The 21,365-nt window shown below is 36.5% G+C and overlaps 1 long non-coding RNA gene across 1 annotated transcript in view; it reads left to right on the top strand.

Annotated features, from left to right (window-relative positions):
* The window catches only part of LOC121479655, an 89,081-nt gene extending 68,113 nt beyond the window's left edge, over positions 1-20,968 (top strand). Inside the window, exon 4 of the long non-coding RNA XR_005984791.1 lies at positions 20,625-20,968. This is a non-coding gene — a long non-coding RNA (uncharacterized LOC121479655). The remainder of the gene's footprint in view (positions 1-20,624) is intronic.
* Positions 20,969-21,365: the final 397 nt, after the last annotated feature.

Here is a 21,365-nt window from a genome sequence, read left to right as displayed (position 1 = left end):
ACAAAAGACAAAAGCTAAATGCTGGTGGTTAAATTATAGCCCTAAAGGAAGATGGGAAGTACAGTTTTAATCATTCATTTGTTAAGCATTTATTGATTTATTGATGTGTCAGACTTAAGATAAATAAGATCAAGGACCTCTCCCTACAGTCTTATTGACATAGACTCTCAAACTAGTAAGTCATAATGTAATGTGGCAAGAAATATAACAGGTTATGTTAACCAACAGGGAGATGGCATTCAAGCAAGAACTTGAAGATAACAGACTCCACTTAGGACTCTGTGATCAAGTTTTCCTTCAGAATTATCCAGGCAATTATGCTGAGGTAACACGATGGAGTTTCAACCACTGTTGACACAATTAAAGCTTGGGGTATGAGTGTGGGTGGGAAGGTAGAGTTTGAAGATTCCAGGAGGAAGTCCGGATTAAAGTGATGTCTTTATTTCAGAGGGTCATGAGATGGAGCAGCAGATGGGGCTCTGTGCTCAGCCCAAGATTCTCTCCCTCTTCCTCTGCCCCTCCCCCCACAGGCACACATGTTCTTTCTCTAAAATAAAATCAAATCTTTTCTTTTTTTAAAGATTTTATTTATTTATTCATGAAAGACAGACAGAGAGAGAGAGAGGCAGAGACACAGGCAGAAGGAGAAGCAGGCTCCATGCAGGGAGCCCGTGGGACTCCATCCTGGGTGTCCAGGATCACACCCCGGGCTGAAGGCGGTGCTAAACCGCTGAGCCACCTGGGCTGCCCATAAAATCAAATCTTTAAAAATAAAGTGATGTTTTAGTGGAAGAATGTGTATTTTTATATATAAGAAAATCTTGTAAATAGTTTTATTTTCTAAACATCAATAAAAGGATTTAGAATTTGAAAATATGGAGCAATTATATATGTACAAGAATGTGTTTGTATAGATGTATACACATTCACACCACAAATACGAAAATATATATATAACATTTTTTTTCACAGAATTACTATTTCAACTCTGAAACTTTCTTTTCACAACATTACTAAATATGCAAATACTAATTGGCTTAGATTATTATAAGAAAGGGTGCTAATAAAATAATAGCCTATTTTTGAAGCTTGATTTGTACATATTAAGAAAGATTATAATTTAAAAGATTGTGAAGCTTTGACGCATGAATTAGAACATAACTCAAAATAAATTATGACTAATGTAAGAAGTTTCCTAAAACACAATTTTCTTATATTCCAGAAATTTTTTTTTACAACTCAAAAAAGATTGTAAGATATTCTACAACATACTCATTACTTTAAGTCTGTAGTTTTAATTGTTTAGTTGGGAAATGAAATACTTTAGTGATATAAGTGCTGAAAAAATGTCTTAACAAAAATTGAGAATCAGAAATACATGCATACTTTAAAAATCTACTTTCCTTGGTCCTTCCCAGACCCATCACATCAGATCATCAGGAGCAGGTATGAGTATGTACATGTAGATTTTTCAGACATGACATCCCTGTGTAAAGTACCATTGCTGATAGATGTTAGATGTTATTGATTTTAAGCTCCATGAGTGCAAGAGGTTGGTCTTATTTATTTTGTCCCTAACAACTGACATATAATGGGGTTTGCAGAGTGGATGGATGGGTGGATGGATAAATAGGTTGACTTGCTCTTTTTTAGATTCATTTAATTCTTTTTTTCTATTAAATTCAGACCCAGTACCAACAAGTTCTTATTCTGGCACTAGGAAAGGAGTGTTTGATCTAAGTCCTTTGAGCAGATCTAGTCTCTGCTTAAAGGTCTCATTCTGTGGGGGTTTTAGACCTTGGCCTTTGTCCCTGTGAGGCTCTAATTGTAATGTACTAATGAGCTGCAGCTGCTTCTACATTTCCTCCTTTTCTGGGCTTCTCCCTTTTCTGTGCTCTTCTATCCTTGTGCTATGGTCAAGGATGTTTTCTAGCTGGGGCGGCAGGAACTTACATGTCTCAACTCTATCTCCTCAGACTCCTCCCCACAGCTACAGAAAGCACTTTCTTCCCCTTACTATGTGGCAGGAAGCTGCCGTTTTGTCATATCTTGCATCTTCCTACTCTATAGCTTATGAGAAAACCTCTGTTCTAGTCTTCTAGACTTGGTCCACAGAGAGTTAAAGGATCAGCTTTGGAAGATTTCCAAAAATAAGCAAAGGAACTGATCTGAGACCGATCCTCCCTCAAGTGCCTAGCTCTTAAAATTTAAAAACAGAATTTTCATGATTATTTCTTTAACTTTGAATCATTTTAAGATTTATTTTGAAAATCAAAGCTCGAAAATGATTTCTCTATTTTAGATTATTGCTACTCAAAGTGTGGTCTACTTTAAGCAGCAGCATTTCGGCCTACCCCAGAACTTGTAAAAATACGGAATCTCAGCCCCTATCCTACCTGCTGAATCAGAATCTGCACTTAAACAGCCTCCCCTGGTAATTTGTATGTACATTAACATTTGAAAAGCAGCCATTCTTGGTGATTTTTGCTCTGTATCATCTCTGCTACAATAAGTTGCTAGTGACAGCTTTACTAGGCATTGAAAATGCTCCAGAAAATTATGTGTATTGCATCCCCAAAGCCAGAACCATACTTAATGAGAAAACACCTGCCAAAGACAGGAATAAGACAAGAATGGCCAATATCATTATTACTATTTAAAACCATTTGAAATTGTCATCTAGTGCCAATAGAGAGAATCATATGAATTAGAAAGAGGTAAAATCATCTCTGTTTACAGATTATATATCTGGAAAATTGAAAAAATCATTGAAAAAATCTAGCAAAACATTTAAGAGAATTTAGTAAAGTAGCAGTTTATGAAATGAATATATGAAACTCAACAATTTTCATATATAAAAATAACTGATTGGAAGTTAAAGACTCCTTTTATAATTGCAACAAAAAGAAAAAAAAAGTACGTAGGCATCATTCTAATAAGGGATGACTGAAACACATATGAAGAACTTTTAAAATATACCAGACCGACACAAAAATAGCCATAAACAAATAGTAAGCCATACCATCAGTTTGGATAGGAAGACTCAATATCATAAAATTTTCTTCTGGTGATACACATTTTTTTTCTTGAAGCTAAAGAGCAAATTGATTTTATATTTCATTTGTAAAAGCAATTAAACATAAATAGACTGGAAAACCTTAAGAAAAACAGTGAAGGGGGGCTATATCTTAAACCAGATGTTAAAAAACATATTACAAAGTCTCTATAATTAGAAGAAATTATATTAACAAGTGAGTAAACAGACAAGCTAATGGAACCAAATAGAAAATCCAGAAGTAAACTTAATTGCACATGGAAATTTAGACCATAATAAAGGCAGGATCTGAAATCAGTAGAGAAAGACTTTTCAAAAAGTGATGTTGGTGTTATGCTATATGTTGGAAAATTGAATTTACATAAAAAATTAAAAAATAAAGGGCACTTGATGGGATGAGCACTGGGTGTTATACTATATGTTGGCAAATTGAATTTAAACAAAAAATTTAAAAAAGAAGCAATGTTGGGACAACTGGATAGGTATATGGAAAAAAAAGGATTCATCTGCATATTGTATACTGTTGTAAATCTGAATAGGTAAGATATCTGAATGTTAAAGATGAAATTGTATAAATACTAAAAGAAAACATGAGTGAATCTTTCATTACATGTGAGTGAGTGAAAATTTCCCAAATTAAGGGAAAATTTTGATAACTTGCCTACATTTTAAAAATCCTGCATGGCAAAAAGCCATTAAAAGCAAAGTAAAAATACAAGTGACACAGGGGGAAATATTTACAACTTCTCTCACAGAAAGTAAATATCTCTAATATTTAAAGAACTTCTACAAATTGAGAAGAAAACAAATAACCTTATAAAACTGGTCAAGAAATACATATGCATAGTTCACAGGAAAAGAAAAGCAAATAATGCTTACAGATACAAAAAAAAATGCTCAAACTTGCTCATAATAAAAGAGTTGTAAGTTAAAACTATATTAAAATACCATCTTTCATCTATGAGATTGGCAAAAATTAAAGACTGTAACAATTGCATTTTGTTGGCAAGACTGCAGAGAAATAGGTATTCCTCCAATACTTTACTGATGAGAGAGTACAGCCCTGGTGGAGGGAACTTGTCCATATCTAACAATATTGATAAGCATTTATGCTTGACCCAGGATTCCTACTTCAAGGACTCTTTCCTATAGATTCACTGGGGAAAGTATGGAATTACATGTATAAGGCAATTCATAGTAGTACTAATTTGTATTAGCAAACTAGAAAACAATTCAAATGTCCAACAATGAGGCTAATTGAAATAAACTATGGTGCATATGGTCCTCCTCACAGAATGGATGACCAGGAAATAGTTAAAATAAATGAAAATTATATCCTTTTCTGGATATTTTAGGTGAAAAAAATAAAGGGCAGAACAATGTCTATAATATGCTACCTTTTATCTAAGAAGGGGGAGATTATAAATATATATTTGTATTTGCATGTATTAATAAAACATTGGAAGGATAAACTACTATAAATAGTTGTCTGATGTGGGAAGTAATAGGATGATGGGGATAAAAGTGGATATTAGATTTCTTTAAATATAGTTTGATAATTTGATTTTGGAACCATGTAAATGTCTTTACCCTATATTAAAACAAAATTAGATAAAAATGAAAACAACGAAGAAGGCAAATTCGTAAAATTGAAAGAAATGAAGCAAAATAAATGTATTTCAAACTTGTGGATTTGTGTAGTATTATTTCATGTCACTTTAGAACAAATGTAATTTAAAAATACATTCTTAGTGAAATATGTCCTTAGGACAAAAAGAACTGCAAAGAAATCTTAAATTGTACTTAGTAATTATGTTGTTTTAATTAATACCAGTATTGATACTGGTATTGTTTTGAAAACATGTATGTTATAGGATAAATAATGATGTTATGTCATTAAGGAACCAAGATTTTCAGGATAAAAGAGATACATATATAAAATTAGAGAAGTTAAATTAAAACTTGTACTTTGGAAAGATGATATGTACTCATAAGTACAAGTTGAAAAAAATCAAGCATATTAACAACTTATATTTGAAACAAAACAAACTAATTGGTAATCTTTGAAAGTTTTTAGGCACCAACACATTATTGTAAAAACAAATAAGGAAAAGTATCAAGCATTTTTCCTGACTTCTTGGACAAATTATCTTAGAGTTACCAAATACTTTTGATGAAAAAGTTGTCTTTATAGAAGAAATCAAACAAGTGAGTTTTGAGAGAATGATAGAAAATCACCATTTTGAATCCCATAATGAAATAATGGCTATAGGTCATCAATGATCATCAATGGCTACTAGAAATATTGCGTGAAAGGTTGATGGAAAATCTTATAATGGATGGATTAAGCTGACAACATGTGAATGCACTCAGTCTTAACATTAGACAAAGAATGGCAATCAGACATCAGTTCTTTTCTGACATGATGCAATAGGAAGCACACAACATCACCTAGAAAGTATTATTGCCAAAAAAAACTGAACTTGAATCTAATCAGACCCTTACATCTAAGTACCAGGCTATAGGAGACAGAAGAACATGTTAAATGAAACTACGAATGCAATCAGCCAATCCAGGATGCAGGAAATTCACAAACTAAACAACTTGGTCCCTTCAACAATAAAAGGTAAAAAAAAAGACGTAGGTGAGGGGGAATTGCTTTTAGTTAATAGAGACTTTCAAGACCAGTCAATTAAATACAATATGTGGACTATGGATGCCAATTCAGACAAACAAGCTGTAAAAAGAAATTTATGAAGCAATTGGAAATTTTAAAAATTGGGGTAATATGTTTAAATTTTACCATTTTAATGGTAACAAACTGTTTATTGAATGAATTAATAAAGAAAATTGTGTGTGTATATATGTATATAATGGAATATTATTCAACCATAAAAAATAATAAAATCTTGTTATTTGCTGCAACATAGATGGACCTTGTGGGCATTATGCTAAGTGAAGTAAATCAGGCAGAGAGAGACAAATACCGTCTGATTTCACTTACATGTGTAATCAAAACAAACCAAACACAACCAAAAAAAAAAAAATCAGGCTAATAGATACAAAGAACAGATTGGTGATTGCCAGCAGTAGGGAACAGGATGGGGTGGGAGAAATGGATGAAAAAGGTGAAAAGGTAAAAACTTCTAGTTGTGAACAAATAAGTCATGGGAATGTAATGCACAGGATGTGATTATTAGTTAACACTGTATTGTATATTTGGAAGTTGATAACAGAGTGGATCTTAAAAGTTCTCATCACAAGAAAAATTTTTATAACTAAAAATTATGCTATTATGGTGATCATTTTGCAATGTATACAAATATCAAATCATTATTTGTACACCTGAACCTAATATGTGTCAATTATACCTCAACTTTTAAAAATTACCATTTTTAAGTGTACAGTTCAGTGACAAGAAGTATAGTCACACTGTTGTGCAATCGTCACACCATTCATCTCCAGACCTTTTTCATCTTCCTGAAGTGAAACTTGGTACCCATTAAAAGTGATTCCCCATTGGAGCTCCTGGGTGGCTTGTTCTGTTAAGCGCCTGCCTTTAGCTCAGGTCATGATCTCAGGATCCTGGGAACGAGCCCCACATTGGGTTCTCTGCTCAGCGGGAAATCTGCTTCTCCCTCTTACTCTCCTTCTGTGATCTCTCTCTCTTAAATAAATAAATAAACAAAATCTTAAAAAACAAAACAAAACACTCTCCATCTTCCTCCCCCAAGTCCCTGGCAACTACTATTCTACATTCTGTCTCTATGAATTTGACTACTCAGACAAGTAGAATCAAATGATATTTGTCTTTTTGTGAATAGCCTATTGTACTTAGCACAATGTCTTCAAGGTTTATCCATATTGTAGTATGTGTCAGAATTTCCCCTGTAAGGCTGAATAAACTACATTTTGCTTATCCATTTATTCATCTATGGATACTTGTACTGTTTCTACCCTTCCAGCATTGTTTCCATGCTGCTATGAAAATGAGTGTACAAATATCTGAGTTTCTGCTTTCAATTCTTTTGGGTATATACCCACAATTGAAATTATTAAATCATATGGTATTTCTATTTTTAGTTTTTGGAGGAATCACTGTACTGTTTTCTGCAATGGCTGTACCATTTTACATTCTCACCAGCAAAGCACAAGGGTTCCGACTTCTCCATATACTCACCAACACTTGTTATTTCTGAATTTTTGATAATAGCCATCCTGGTGGCATGATACAGTATCTCCTTGTGGTTTTGATTTGCATTTCCCAATGATTAGTGATGGTGGACATCTTTGTGCTTATTGGTTATTTATGTATCTTCTTTGGAGAAATGTCTTTTTAATTCCTTTGCCCATTTTTTAATTGTTTTTGTTGTTGAGTGGAAGAAGTTCTTGATATAGTCTAGATAATAACTCTTTATCAGATATATGATTTGCAAATGTTTTCTCCCATTCTACGAGGTGCTTTTTCACTGTTAATGTCTTCTGATATACAAAAGTTTTCAATTTTGATAAAGTCTGATTGTTTATTTTTCTTTTGTTGTCATATCCAAGAAATGATTGCCAAATTCAAAGTCAGAAAGATTTTCCTTTGTTGTTTTCTTCTAAGACTTATAGTTTTAGCTCTTAATTTTAGTTCTTTGAACTATTTTGAGTTTTTTGGCATATAGTATTAAACCTCATTCTTTTGCATGTGGATATCTAATTTTTTAAGCACCACTTGCTGAGAAGACTATCCTTTCCCCATTGGATGGTCTTTGTACCCCTTTTGAAAATCTTTTGACCGTATATGCAAGAGTTTATTTCTGAGGTCTCTATTCTATTCCAGTAATTGGGAAAATTTGAATAATAACTAGATAGTTGTTGCTATGAAGAAATTAATAGTAATTTTATTAGATTTGAAAATAGTTTTATGGATATGTTATAAAATAAAAATATATACCAAGGTACTTATCTAAAATACAGATAAATGCTATAATATCTCAAAATTAATGTGAAATACACCAATAGGGTGGAGTGAGGTCGTAGGTGGGGCAACTGAATGTTAGGGAGAGAGATGAAACATGGTTTGCTGAATACTGATAGTTGTTTAAGCTGGATGGTGGGTATATATATGGGAACCTACTATATTATTCTCTCTTCTTTTGTGTATATTTGAAATTTTTCAAAGTAAAAAGTTAGAAATTATATAAGAAAAGCACCCTTAAAATATCATCATACCATAGATACCTAATAGGCATCTCAAACTTTACACATCTCTGCACTTGCCCTCCAAACCTACTCTTCACTCACCATCTTAGTCAATAGACCTTCATCATATGGTTGTTCAGGCCAAAACCATGGAGGCATCCAGGATTTCCTTCATGCCTCACAGTAAATCCATTATCAAATTCCTCTTGGCTCAACATCCAAACCACTTAACATTTTTGCTCGTGCCTCCCTGGGCCAAACCATCTCTCACTTGGACAACTTCAGTAGTTCTTGCATTCCTCTTTTCTTCCATCTTCCCATGCCACAGGCCCTCCAAGTCTCCATACTCCATACACAGGCCCTCCATACTCCAGCCCTTTAGTTGCTGGAGTAATCTTTTAAGAAATTGAATCGAATCAGATGATATGTCAACTGCTTAAAACTTTTTAATGGATTTCCTTCACATAAATAAATCCCGACTTCTACAAGGCTCTCTATGAGCTGGGCCCTGCTTACTTCTCTCTTTGTAGACCTTCTTCCTGAAATATGTTGCTCTGAGAGGCAAGTCTCATCTCAGTCAGGTCTCAGCCAAGGGTAGTTTCCTCAGAGAGGTCTGTCTTCACTACTGTTGGGAAGTTGTCAATTCCACTCCCAATGCATTATCCCCCACATTTATTGTTCTTTCATGGGACTTTTAAAGTCTTATTTACTTATTTGACCACTTGTTTGTTGTCTGTTGTCTAGAATTGTTTATTGTCTGTTGCCACTAAAATGTCAGCTCTAAGATAGTAGGAATATTGTCTTAATTACTCCTGGTTCACATTCGCTTAGAATGGTGTCTCATGCTTGGGCAGGAGGTCAATAAATTTGTGTTGAATGAGATTCTGGCACTGTATGAAATGCATTCTGGTTTTCTCTAGAGAGGGGACTAGCCAGAATTTGGAAGACTACTACTATTACAGTAGTCGAGGTAGAAGGTTAGTGGTCTAAGTAGGAAGATGTGCTGAAAAGGAGAAGAGGGGAACACACAAAGGAAAATCAACAGAGATGAGCAACTGATTGTATGAAGAGGGAAAGAGATGAAGGGTAAAGAGGTTTTGATCCAAATGACATGGGAGTAATAGTAGTATCATTAACAGGAATGGAAACAGGAGGATGAGGGAAATTATAGATTCTGTTTTTTATATATTAGGATGGGATGCTATGTTAGCAGGGAATTCGATATGAGGAATGTGACCCAGGAGAGAGGTCACCTCGAGAGATACTACTTTGGGAATCATCTTCTTGAAAGTGCTAATTGAACCCATGGGGCTGATTGGAAGCTGCCACAGGAGAGAGCCCAGAGAAAAAGGGTGAGACAGACCCTAATCTGGCAGAGGAGCAGCTCAGGGAGGAGGGATGGTCCAGTGTTGAATGCTGCCCCAAGGCTGCTGAGGATGAAACTGATAGAGGGCCAGTGAATGTTGGTTTTGAGTCAAATCATTCTCTGCTTTGTAAACCTTATTCCTTTCTACTATAAAAGTTGTTTATATTTTCATTCTAGTCTATCAGCCTACAGAAACACTCCCCAAATCCAAATATAGCAAAAATTCGGCTGTTCTCTATGTCTACAGTCCATGTCACATTCTAATCATTGCCTCTCATTGGGTTTTCACCTTTTCTCAGATTGATCTTACGTTGCTTAATTGTTTGTCACTGATCTGCCCATAAACAGCACAACAGTAATAAAATAAGCATATGCCACCCTTATGGAAAAACCCTGTATTTTCTTTCATTTTTAATTATACAGTGATAAATTTGTCTTTGTAAAAATTTAAACATTCAGAACCATAAAGAGTAAAAAACTACATTGTCCTCAAAATCAGCCAACTGCTCTCTCCAAAGTTTACTATTGTTTATCCTTTGGTGTGTATGCTTCCAGATGTGTGTGTATGCACACATCTTAGAGAAAGAAAAATTATAAACTTCAGGACACAGACTCAGGTGTGTAGGAAATATAAATTAATTTTTCTATAATTGAATTTCATTTGTATTTTAAGTCCTTTTATGCTAGATGGTAGGGAAAGAAATCTCAAGTGAATTCTAAGTTGTTCTAGTCATATATATGCCCTCCCTCTACTACTCTGTCTTTACCAGAACTGTATCTAAATTCCAAGAGCCTTGGCGTGTCAAGGTTTTGCAGGCAAGGGGAAGGGGCTTAGGTGGTCCTGGGCCATCATTTATCTACCCAGATGGTCCTTGGTTGTCCATTAGGTTGATAAGCCATCCTTCCCTATGTGGTCCATACAGGACACTGTTGTGTCCTCCTTATGTTCAATCTCAAGGCTTCCTGGATCTGATTCTTCAAGTTCCTCTTGGGCATGCAGAAAGCAGGCAACTGTTTCAGGTGGTTTCAGTTTCTCTTAGCCTAGACTTACCACAAACCTGTTTCTGTTATTTTTCTGAACCATGTTGCCTGGCATTACCAAGGCATCTTATCACTTCTTTAGGTTTTATCTCACAGGGAAGGCATAAGTCCCCTTGCTCTTGGATTTCCCAAATCTCTTTTAGGTTTTCATTATTCTTCCTTTGCAGAGACTAGTTCTTCAACACCCACATCAGCATCAAATTATTTTACTTCTCTTCTGATGCTCCCCCTATTCCAAGTCTGTGAACCATAAATGGTTCACCTAAAGGTAATCTGAGAGTATGGTAACCAACTGTCATGGTTTTCCTGAAATCAAGAGGGTTCTGGAGATGTGGGATTTTCATTGCTAAAACTGGGAAAGTTTGGGCCAAACAGGCACCTTATCTGGGAGTAGAAGTGGGGATGAGCAGTGAAGGAGAAAACGGTCTTTGATTGATCAAGAATTCTCCAAAATCTTTTCTTTTTGTCATAAACTTTATACTCTAATTCTCTCAGGGATTAGATACTTTTTTAAATGCACAGGAAAGAATAAGCTATTTTTATAGTTTCTGTTTCTTTATCGCTTTCTGGACTTTTCTGAGCTTGCGTTTGCTTCTTGGACTGGCAGCTTCTTTAGACACATTGTCCTATTTTGTGTTTTAATTTCTTTCTTGAATGGTACCTTTTGTGTCACTTTTCTGGCCCCTATCCTCTGTAATTCATGGACAAACTCCTCCTTTCTTGGAGCCCAGAAGTTTCCCAGGACTCATACTTCAGCCTGAACTGGGGGCCATCAGTCTCTGCTTCTCTAAGAGAGGTATCATAGTGACACCCAAGATCATCAGGGTGAGCAGGGGCTATGGGCAGACTAGAAGAATATATTTGAACTTGCATTAATATTACACTTTATTCTAATTTAAAATATTTGTTATTAACATCATTTTATGAACTGATGCCAACACTCACACTTGATATCAGATAGTCACAGATCATATATAGTATGTGATGTATCCTGAGGGAAGAATGACAGCTCCACAATGTGGAAGGGGATGATGGCAGCACCCTTATCTTTGTTTATTTTCAGCTTTTTGCAAAGTATTGCAATTTATGTGTACCTGGGTAAGTGGATTGTATTGGTTATATTATCTACATTCAGTAAAGCAAACACTATAAAATATTGAAATGACTTAAAGTATCAAAAGTTCTACCAGGAATGTAAGCACAAGAATAATAAGACCCACCTCCCACCCCTACTCACTCTTCAACATTCTTCAACATCCACACTGGTCTCCTTGATTTTCTTTAAACACTCTGGCCACATCCTGTCCCAGGGCCTTTGTCCTGGCTGGTCCTTTTGCCTGACATGCTCTTTCTTCAGCTATTGGCAGGGCTCACTTCCTGACTTTTATCAAGTCTTTGCTCACATGTCACCTGACTGTCATTTAAAATTGCAATGCTTACCCCTGTAATTCTCATTCCCTTCATCTGCTTTATTATTATTTTCTTATGCTAGCACTTCTCATCTGCTAACATGTCTTATAATTTACTTTTTAAATTGTATCTGTGATCTGCTCCAATAAAAGCCTCACAAAGACACGAATATGGCCAGTGCTTAGAATAGTGTGCTAGCACATGGCACATCATACAGATATGTTGAATCAAGGTAAGAAAATTGCTGAACCAACACCCTTCCCACTCTTCGTACAAGTTTTTCACTAGCCATTGTATCTGAAAATATGCAGAAGTGCAATTCCATCTATTTCTAGAAATTTCCAACATGATGCCTCACAAGTGCTCACACTAGTCTATTTTGCCAGCTGTGCTCACGCTTTGCATCTGGCCCTAGTACTCATTCATGTGAAACCACTTGGAGAAGAGCAACATTCTGTCTATGCCAGGTACCTCCCAGGTTGTTTTATTCCCCAGACTCTCTTTATAGGGGGAGCTTCATGGTGGCAGTCTGAGTGGAAGAGGCGGCTTAGGAGATGGTCTTGAGCTACATCTGCACAGCACACACCCCACTTTTTACTGAGATGCTCTGTTTATTTGGAGTGGTTGGAAGCCTTAGGAGCTACCTTGGGCACCAGTTGTTACTGAGGTCTTAATAGTAGGGCATAAGGGGAAGAATGGCTATAGCTTTCTGCTGTGCTTTGTTGCCTGCGTCTATGGGCCATCTCTGTGTCCAGATCTCACAGGTTACTCTTGAAGAGATACATCAGATTGTCTTTACCTCCCTCTGTCTAAGGAGGGCACAAAATTTATTTTAAAAGGATTAGATTCAAATAAATAAATAAATAAATAAATAAATAAATAAATAAATAAAATTCTTTTATATGCTTTTTTCTTCTCCATTTTTTGTTCTTTCCTCACCAAATACTGCCTTTATTCTTTCAAATGTAAAACATATCTTCCATGCTTATGCATAGTATGCATTTGTATGTGCCTGTGTTGGGGAAGGGGAGGCAGTGGTAACAGAGAAGTTATATTAGCAACAGCCAACAAGAGATGACCAATTATATTAATATTGATCATTTCTGAATGAAATATTATCTCAAACCTTGCAGATGTTACACCTCAAATTTATCACCACTTCCTGAACCTTCCCTTCTCTACAAAATTACTCCTATATCCTGTTTCTCTCATGATCCAACTCAAATATCATCTCCTCTATGAAGCCTTTCCAGCTCTCTTAAGAAGAGAAAAACTAATTATTGACTTGAATGTGTAAAGTTGACTACATGAAAGCTTAATGGAGAAATCACCTTATTATGCTGGCTTCTCAACATGTGTATGAATAATGCATGGAAATAAAGTGCTATAAGAGAAACAAGCTTTGGAACCACTAGAGAAACAACTGCTAACAGCAGAGAGCTAGTTTAAATCCACTGGAAAAGATGCACTATTGATGAAAGTAGGAAATCATTTGCTTTCCTATTATCATAATGGTAAGTGATTTTACTCCTCTGTCCAGGAAAGGTGACATGTTGTAACTATAGGAAGAACCCCCAAACTCTGGGTCAACTAGCCTCTAAATCTGTGCTGGGACAAGAGACCCTTTGTTTTTCTTCTGGGAGCTTTTTTCCCCTTTATTTTATTTTTTAATATTATGCCCACTCACAGTATATGCTGCAAATAAAGAGAAAGTCCTTCAAAACATATTTTCTTTATGACTTTTTTTTTTTTGAGAATTCAACTTACTTCAATCACTGGCCTGTCTAAAAAAAGTTTTGATAATAATGGTGGGTAGCATTTATTGAGTGCTTGTTAGTGCTTAGTACTGTTCTAAGTAATTGATATGTATTATATCATTTAAAACTGGAGCGACTCCATGAGGTGAGTATTATTATTGTTATTATTATTTACAAATGAGGGACCTGAGATGCAGAGATATTAATTAACTTGCCCAAGGCCACTCAGCTATGAGATATGAGCGCAGGTGGTTTGTTTGCTCTTCACCACCATGGCAGTTTACTGCTTCTCTTTAAGAAATTAACCATTAATACTGTTATTCAAGTTTACATTTTACATAGTAACTACAGAATAAGGTATTTACTATGAAAACTACAAAAATGAATCTATCACAAACCTAATGTTTTTACAGTTTATAATGATTAGGCTGGTTTTAGAGGGCAAGCAGGCACCAGGAAACACAAACCCATACACTTCTTATTGTAATTAATGGTTCAATACCTCCCCAAGGCTCTTAAGCATTACATAATTTTGTTTCTATGTTACATTTATTGGTTACCTTGATTGCCCTGTAATGTAAGTCTCATGAGGGCAGGGGTCTCCTCTGTTTACTTCTGTCTCCATGAAAGCTGCAACATTGCCTGGAATATAGTGGGTGCCAAAAAAAGACTCCTACTTTATTATTTATTACATATTCATTATATTGTTATATGCATTATACATTATATGTTTATCTTTATGATACATTATAGAGATTATACATTAAATACATATATATTTAAATATAAATATATACATGTAGATAAAAATATATAATTATTATAAACAATAAATAAATTATAAATAAAAATCCTAACAGCCCACCAATATTTGTTGAAATGAATGCTTATTTTTTGTAATTGTTCTTTACTGCCTTTTATCAGTAAACTATGTTATAGTTCTTTTTTCTACTTAAAGATTTTACTTATTTATTCACGACAGACACAGAGAGAGAGAGAGAGAGAGAGGCAGAGACACAGGCAGAGGGAGAAGCAGGCTCCATGCAGGGAGCCCAATGTGGGACTCGATCCTGGGTCTCCAGGATCACACCCTGGGCTGAAGGCGGCGCTAAACCACTGGGCCACTGGGGCTGCCCTGTTATAGTTCTTATTTTGTGTGTAGCATTGTGTTATTAAAGTTCTTTAGAAAATGAAGACATAGGAGTGCCTGGGTGGCTCAGTTGGTTAAGTGTTTGCCGTAGATACCAGGGTCCTGGGATAGAGCCCCACCGAACAGGGAGCCTACTTCTCCTTCTCCCTCTGCCTGCAGCTCCCCCTGCTTGCGCTCTCTCTGTCAAATAAATAAATAAATAAATAAACAAACAAACAAACAAACAAACAAAATCTTAAAAAAAAAAAAAGAAAATGAAGACATAGTCAACAACTTAAGTAACATTTAGTAAACTATGACAATTGAATCTTTCATAATACATCCAAGGTGGCTTTAATTAACACCCTTGTGTTCCAGCCTCAGCAAACACTAGCAATCCCAGACCATCCCTGGTCATACCTCCCTTTCCACCTTGCACTTGTTGAATTTTTGCTTTTTTTTTTTTCTCCAGGACTTTGCTTGAATGTCAGTCCCCACAAAGGTTTCCCACACGCACCTCCCTATCAGAATACTTTACTTTTTTCCTCTTGGGACCTTAGAGCACTCTGTAATTACTCACTTGTTTATGTGTTTGCCTCTCTGACTAGACTTTTCTCTCCTAGGGGGAAGGATTATGTCTAACACATTTTTATATGCATTTTGTATCTGTGGTACCTGACCCATAGTAGCTACTCAGTAAATGCTCCATGAATGAGTCATCTTAATCAAATCAAAGGGGAAGTCAGATAGATAGACTTCCTAAACAGTCAGTGGGATAGAGGAAGATAACATTTTAATTTAGCTAGCCTCTGTTTGAAATACTGTGCATAGCATTACATTGTAAGTAGTAGGAAGCTGGACTCACACCATCCTTAAAATATTTTTAAAAGTTTGCAGTCAGATGAGTTAGCCATTAGTTGCAAGGATCTCACATTAAAGTTCTGTTAATTGAAGCAAAAGAAAACGCTAAATCTGTTGGGCCAGGAGAAGCCCTTCTTGGTGTTGACAGTACACAAATGAATTTATTCTGGGCGATTAGTAGGACACATCAGTAATGAATTATAAATTTTCCCTTGCAAAGGCAGCTCTTTCTCACTAATTTAAATATAGGCAAAAGCCACATCCAGCACAGAAAACAAGATAAAAATAACTGCATGTATTTATAAGCAACTTCAGTTACAAATCAGTACATTCCCCTTTTGAGAAAATAGTGTAAAATCCAAGCGTGGGTGGTAGTTTGATTATGGAGATCTGTCATCTGCTTTCAGATACATTTCAAGAAAAGCACTGGCTAGTTAAATTTATTATTCATCTTCTTCCTTCGAAGTTAAGCCTATGCAAATTTTCTGTGGCAGATCACATTCCTAAGGAAAAAAGCACCATCTTCTGAGGTGGCCCCAACTCATGGCTCTTTCTAGTAATAAGAGGTACAGGTGAATTGGGAAGGAAATTGTTTTGGCAGAATTTTCCATGGGAAGATGTATTCTTCAGTCTTCTTTCCCTTAGTAGAGTCAGGAATCTTCAATGCTTTCAAATGGAATAAAAGTCACATCTTTTTTTTTTTTTTTTTTTAAAGTCACATCTTTTTAGCTGCAAAAAGAAACCTCAGTCTTCATTGCTATACCATTGACTACTAACGAGAAAGTCACCAGCTATTTCTCTGTGTATTTTTTTGGAGCTAAACAGTCATGCACATCTGGTTTGGAAATTGAGAATTCTCCCTCTTTTAGGTTAATGGCAAGAGTGAAATAAGAAAGGTAAATCAGCCATCTGCTGAAGAGCTCACCAACCAGGCTACAGGGGCTGGGCAACATTTACTTCTCAAGGAATCTGGATTTCAAAGTATTCACAGTAACCTGTTTGTCTTCCTGATGCCACCTCATCCTCTAGAGCCTGGATAATGATCTACTAAACATATGGCTGGGGCTGCTTTCCTTTCCCATTTTCATTACGATTTAAACTTCTGGAGGGCAGGGTTGTGCACCCTGGTTTTTTTGTGTTTTGTTTTGTTTGTTTTGTTCTGGCTACAGAACACCTGGAGTATGCTCAATTTGGGGCAATATTTCAGATGATGGCTCCAGATTAGTCTTGAACATTTTTATTGAACAATTTTAATTCCCTCCTGTACCAAACTTATTGTTTGATTGTGTCTTTTTAGAGATAGTACTGAAAATACAAGCAATGGCTTCTTAGGGTTTACTAACACAAGAAATTTAGTATTAAAAATTTCATGGGTAGTTTCCTAAGTTTTATGCATCAAGCAAAAACAAACACAGCATATGTTACTAGGGAAGGTACATGCATTTTTATAATAACATATTTACAGAATTTCTTGGTATTCTGGGAGCATGTGATTAAAATCCTGATACCTTGAATGCTTTCAATACTAATCAGAGAAATGTGGACTACACCTGCACATAATGACCGGTGAAAAGATGGAAATAGCCCAGATATACCTTATGTTACTGTTTTTCAACTTGTATTTACTAGTTGCAATTAAGATTTGAGCTTTGCTAAATAAATTTCATGTATTTGTAAGTATAATGGTCAACGCTATTGCTACTAAGGACTATAATTTTTGCATCTGCTCTTTAGAAAAAATTTATTAAAGGAACCTGTCTCCCAAAAAAGAGAGCCTAGCCCAGCAGAAAGGCATTGAGTTATGGTAATGTTCCTTTCTAACTCCAGCTCCATGACGTTTTTTTTTTTTTTTTTGTCTGAGCTGAGACCTACTTAACCCTTCCAAACTATAGCTTCCTTATCTACAAATATAATTCCCACTTATGGGATAATTGTGAGGGTTAAACTAGAAAATTTATGCAGTGTGCCTGGCACTGAGTAAACACAACAAATTGGAACTATTAATAAAAAATAAAATAATAAGAGCATTAAAGATCTTTTTAGAGGAAAGCAACAATCAAGGTTTACAACATACATTTTGAAAAAGGTAAGTTTTAAATCAATGGGCAAAATTCCTCAACTTTGCCTTTATTCAATTCTCCATATATTCTTGAAGACAGTTTATATTTATTAACCTCCGTATTCCTAAAATTTGCCATAATTGTAATTCTGGTTTTCACTGTAACTTGCTCCAGATCATCCATTTGTTTCTTACTTTCATCCATTCTTTTAATCCATCCACGCAAGAACCAATTTTGAGCTTATTCTTTGCACTGGGCACATTGTAACGCAAATGCTTCCCACAGGAGAAGGCAAGTCCGAGTCAGGTGTAGCTCAGAGACCACCAAACCTGGAAGTGAGTTATTTTCTGAATTTGCTATCTTTGGGCCTTATGATACGGACTTAAAGTTTGGTTCTTCATCCATAAAATGAAAATACCTGCCCTCCATCTAACAGGATTGTTATGATGTCCAAATGAGATAATATGTATAAAATAATTTTATACATAATAAATCAGGATAAAATAATTAGTATTAATAATAATATCAGCTGTTTTTAGGTCTCAGCATTATTTTGGGAACTACTTTCCCGAGAGTCCAGCATTTTTGCGTTTGCTGCTTATAAATTTAATCAATTAATGGTGGATCTCTTCTATCCAGTTGGCCTCTTTCCTCTCAGCTACTTGGCAGATCTCTTTGCCTTGCACTTACAAGAGTTACAGATTAGGCTGTAGGCTGTGATTCTGATTCAGTACATGTGGAATTTAGAATTAATGCTTATATTCATTCTTGATGCCACTTGAAACTACACGCTTGGTAGGCGGCAAAATTGTGGCACGTATGTATGTGGTGGTGGAGTAGCTCCATACTTTAAAGACCCTCTTAAATTCTCCTTTGTGTAAGAATTAAGAAACAAAAAAAGTTTCAATAGCCTATGACTTGCCTAAAGTGCGTTTTTAAAAATAATTTCTAGTGGCATATGAATAATCTACAAGTTCTAAATCTGTATATCTCTAAAATATTTCTGAGGGAGTATCTCAGTTGTCCAAAGAACTTTCTAAACAGAGGTTGATAATTTGACCAGTGATTGACTCAGTGTCCTGGGAATGAAGTATGGAAATTTCTAGCAGAAAATTTGGCATCCATTTTATAGCACCTTTCATGAATGACAGCAGAAGTAAAGAAACTTTCTACAAGACAGCACACCTATGTTCGTGAGAACCTTGTAGGATATGTGCAGGGTTTGCCATAAGCAAAGCAGGCTGTTTATAGGATGTGATATCAGTAGTGTCCGGTAGTGGCTCTCAAATATCGCCCCATCTGGGTGTAAGAGATTTTGAAATGCCACCACTTGGAGAGAGACACATGGTTCTTTGGGGGAAGATTTAGAGGCAGCTTTATCTGTAAAAATAGTCCATCAATTAAAAGGTATACTACCGCTATCCTTAGCACACAGAGAAGCACTTAGTGCCTGGAATGAGCTGAAGGAATAGACAGCTAAACAGTTTATGATGAACAATAAACCAGACCGAACCCCTTCCTTCTTCTTATGTAGTCCACATAATTCACAGGATACTGATTCCTTGTCCACCTCCAGGGTTCAGTCCTAAATCAACAATGGGAATTCTAGTCTCCTTGGTCATAAGTGGTCCGGAGCAAAGTTGAGACCAATCATCACATGACATTCTGCTGCCAACTGTCATTACTAGATCTAAGTTGGCTCTGACAGACTGAGAAGATGGATTTTTACACTGGAGGTGGAGATAGTTTTCTTTCTCTTTCTTTCTTGCTAGATATAGCCTGGAAAGCATGCTGCCCACTGTTACTGGCTGCCCTAGCAGTTGCCAGAGGACAATGACAATGCCCTGAAGAGGGTGGAGCCAAATGAATACCATAGAAACGGAGCCAGAGCCCAGTGCCTAGAGTTGGGACATCCTACTCCAGAAATAATAGTTTTCCTTATTGTTTAAAAAGTCAATTGTCTGAATCTCTTAGCCCAAAGCATTCTAACTAATCTAGCCCTCAGGCACATACTTGTTAAATAATTTGTCAAGTAAAAGAATAAGGGTAAAAGTGAAGGGGAAGACAGCCAGGGAGGCTGGGGTGGGTAGGGGAGTTGGTCAGTGAAGAGCTCTGACACCTGCTCCTGGAATGGACTCCCGGACTGAGGCCTTGACCTCTGAGCGGCTCTGCACTGGGGTCTGAGAGGAGCCCTGGGAGGAGCAGCACTGTGAGGGACTGCCTGGCAGCTGGGCTGGTGCAGCGCCTGCCAAGAGTCCTGGGGAGTGCAGCTGAGCACGTGCCCCAGGCTGGCTCCAGAGAGAGTTGAGAGAGTCGGGCTGCAGGAGTGTGAAGTTCACTTCCACTTGTTTACTTATTTACTAGAATTGCAAATTCTGTGAGGTCAAGTGCTTTGTCTGCTTTGTACACTGCACAATCCCCTCCCGGCCTAGAACAGTAGCTGCCACAGGTAGGAACTCAGTACATGTTTTGTACATTTTTTTTTTTTTTTAGTAACAGCTTTATGGAGATCTGTTTCACATACCATAAAATGTACCCCTTCAATGTGTACAGTCCAGTGGTTTTTAGTATATTCAGAGTTGTGCAAATCTCACTACTATCTAATTTCAGAACATTTTCTTTTTTTTTTTTTTTTTTTTTTTTTAGAACATTTTCATCAACACCAGATAGAACCTCATTAGTAGTCACTCCCCATTGCCCCTACCACCATCCCCTGGAAAGTACCAATCCTTTTTTTTTTTTTTTTTCTTGAGGAAAGGAGCATCTTTATCTCTGAAGACAAAGGGATGCTAAGAAGAATCTCAACAGTTCTGGCTTAGTTTCTCCCAGTTTCCTACCATCACCTTGTACTCCTTGTCCTGTCCTATCCTCCATGACAGCCCACTCTCAATCAAACCTGGCCTAAAAGCACACAGGTCTAACTGCTTCTTCAGGTCTTCATTTCATTATGAAAGCTGGCCTGTTGTGTAAAATATACACTAAATACATTTATGTGCAGGGGCACCTGGGTGGCTCGGTGGTTGAGCATCTGCCTTCGGCCCAGGGCGTGATCCTGGAGTCCTGGGATGGAGTCCCACATCGGGCTTCCTGCAGGGAGCCTGCTTCTCCCTCTGCCTGTGTCTCTGCCTCTCTCTTGGTGTCTCTCATGAATGAATGAATAAATAAAATCTTAAAAAAAGATACATTCGTGTCCATTTCTTTTATTTATCTGTCTTCATCAGTTTGATTTTCAGACACAGCCAGGGACCCTAAGAGGGCCAAGGAAAACTTTTCCTCCCCTACAGGACCCAGACTGAATTTTTAAGAATTTGAGATGAAATTCACATACCATACAATTCACCCTTTCGGTGGTTTTTAGTATATTAGCAACGTTGTGCAACCATCCCATTGTCTCATCCTGGAATATTTTCATCACCTCAGAATGAAAGGCCACAACACCTGAGCAGTCTCTCCCCATTCTCTTCTCCTCTCAGCCCTTGGCACCACTGATTTACCCTCT

The sequence above is a fragment of the Vulpes lagopus genome, chromosome 21, assembly GCF_018345385.1.
Source record: "Vulpes lagopus strain Blue_001 chromosome 21, ASM1834538v1, whole genome shotgun sequence".
Lineage (NCBI taxonomy): Eukaryota > Metazoa > Chordata > Mammalia > Carnivora > Canidae > Vulpes > Vulpes lagopus.
The sequence above is the reverse complement of the archived record's forward strand: the minus strand, read 5'-3'. Positions and strand labels throughout refer to the sequence as shown.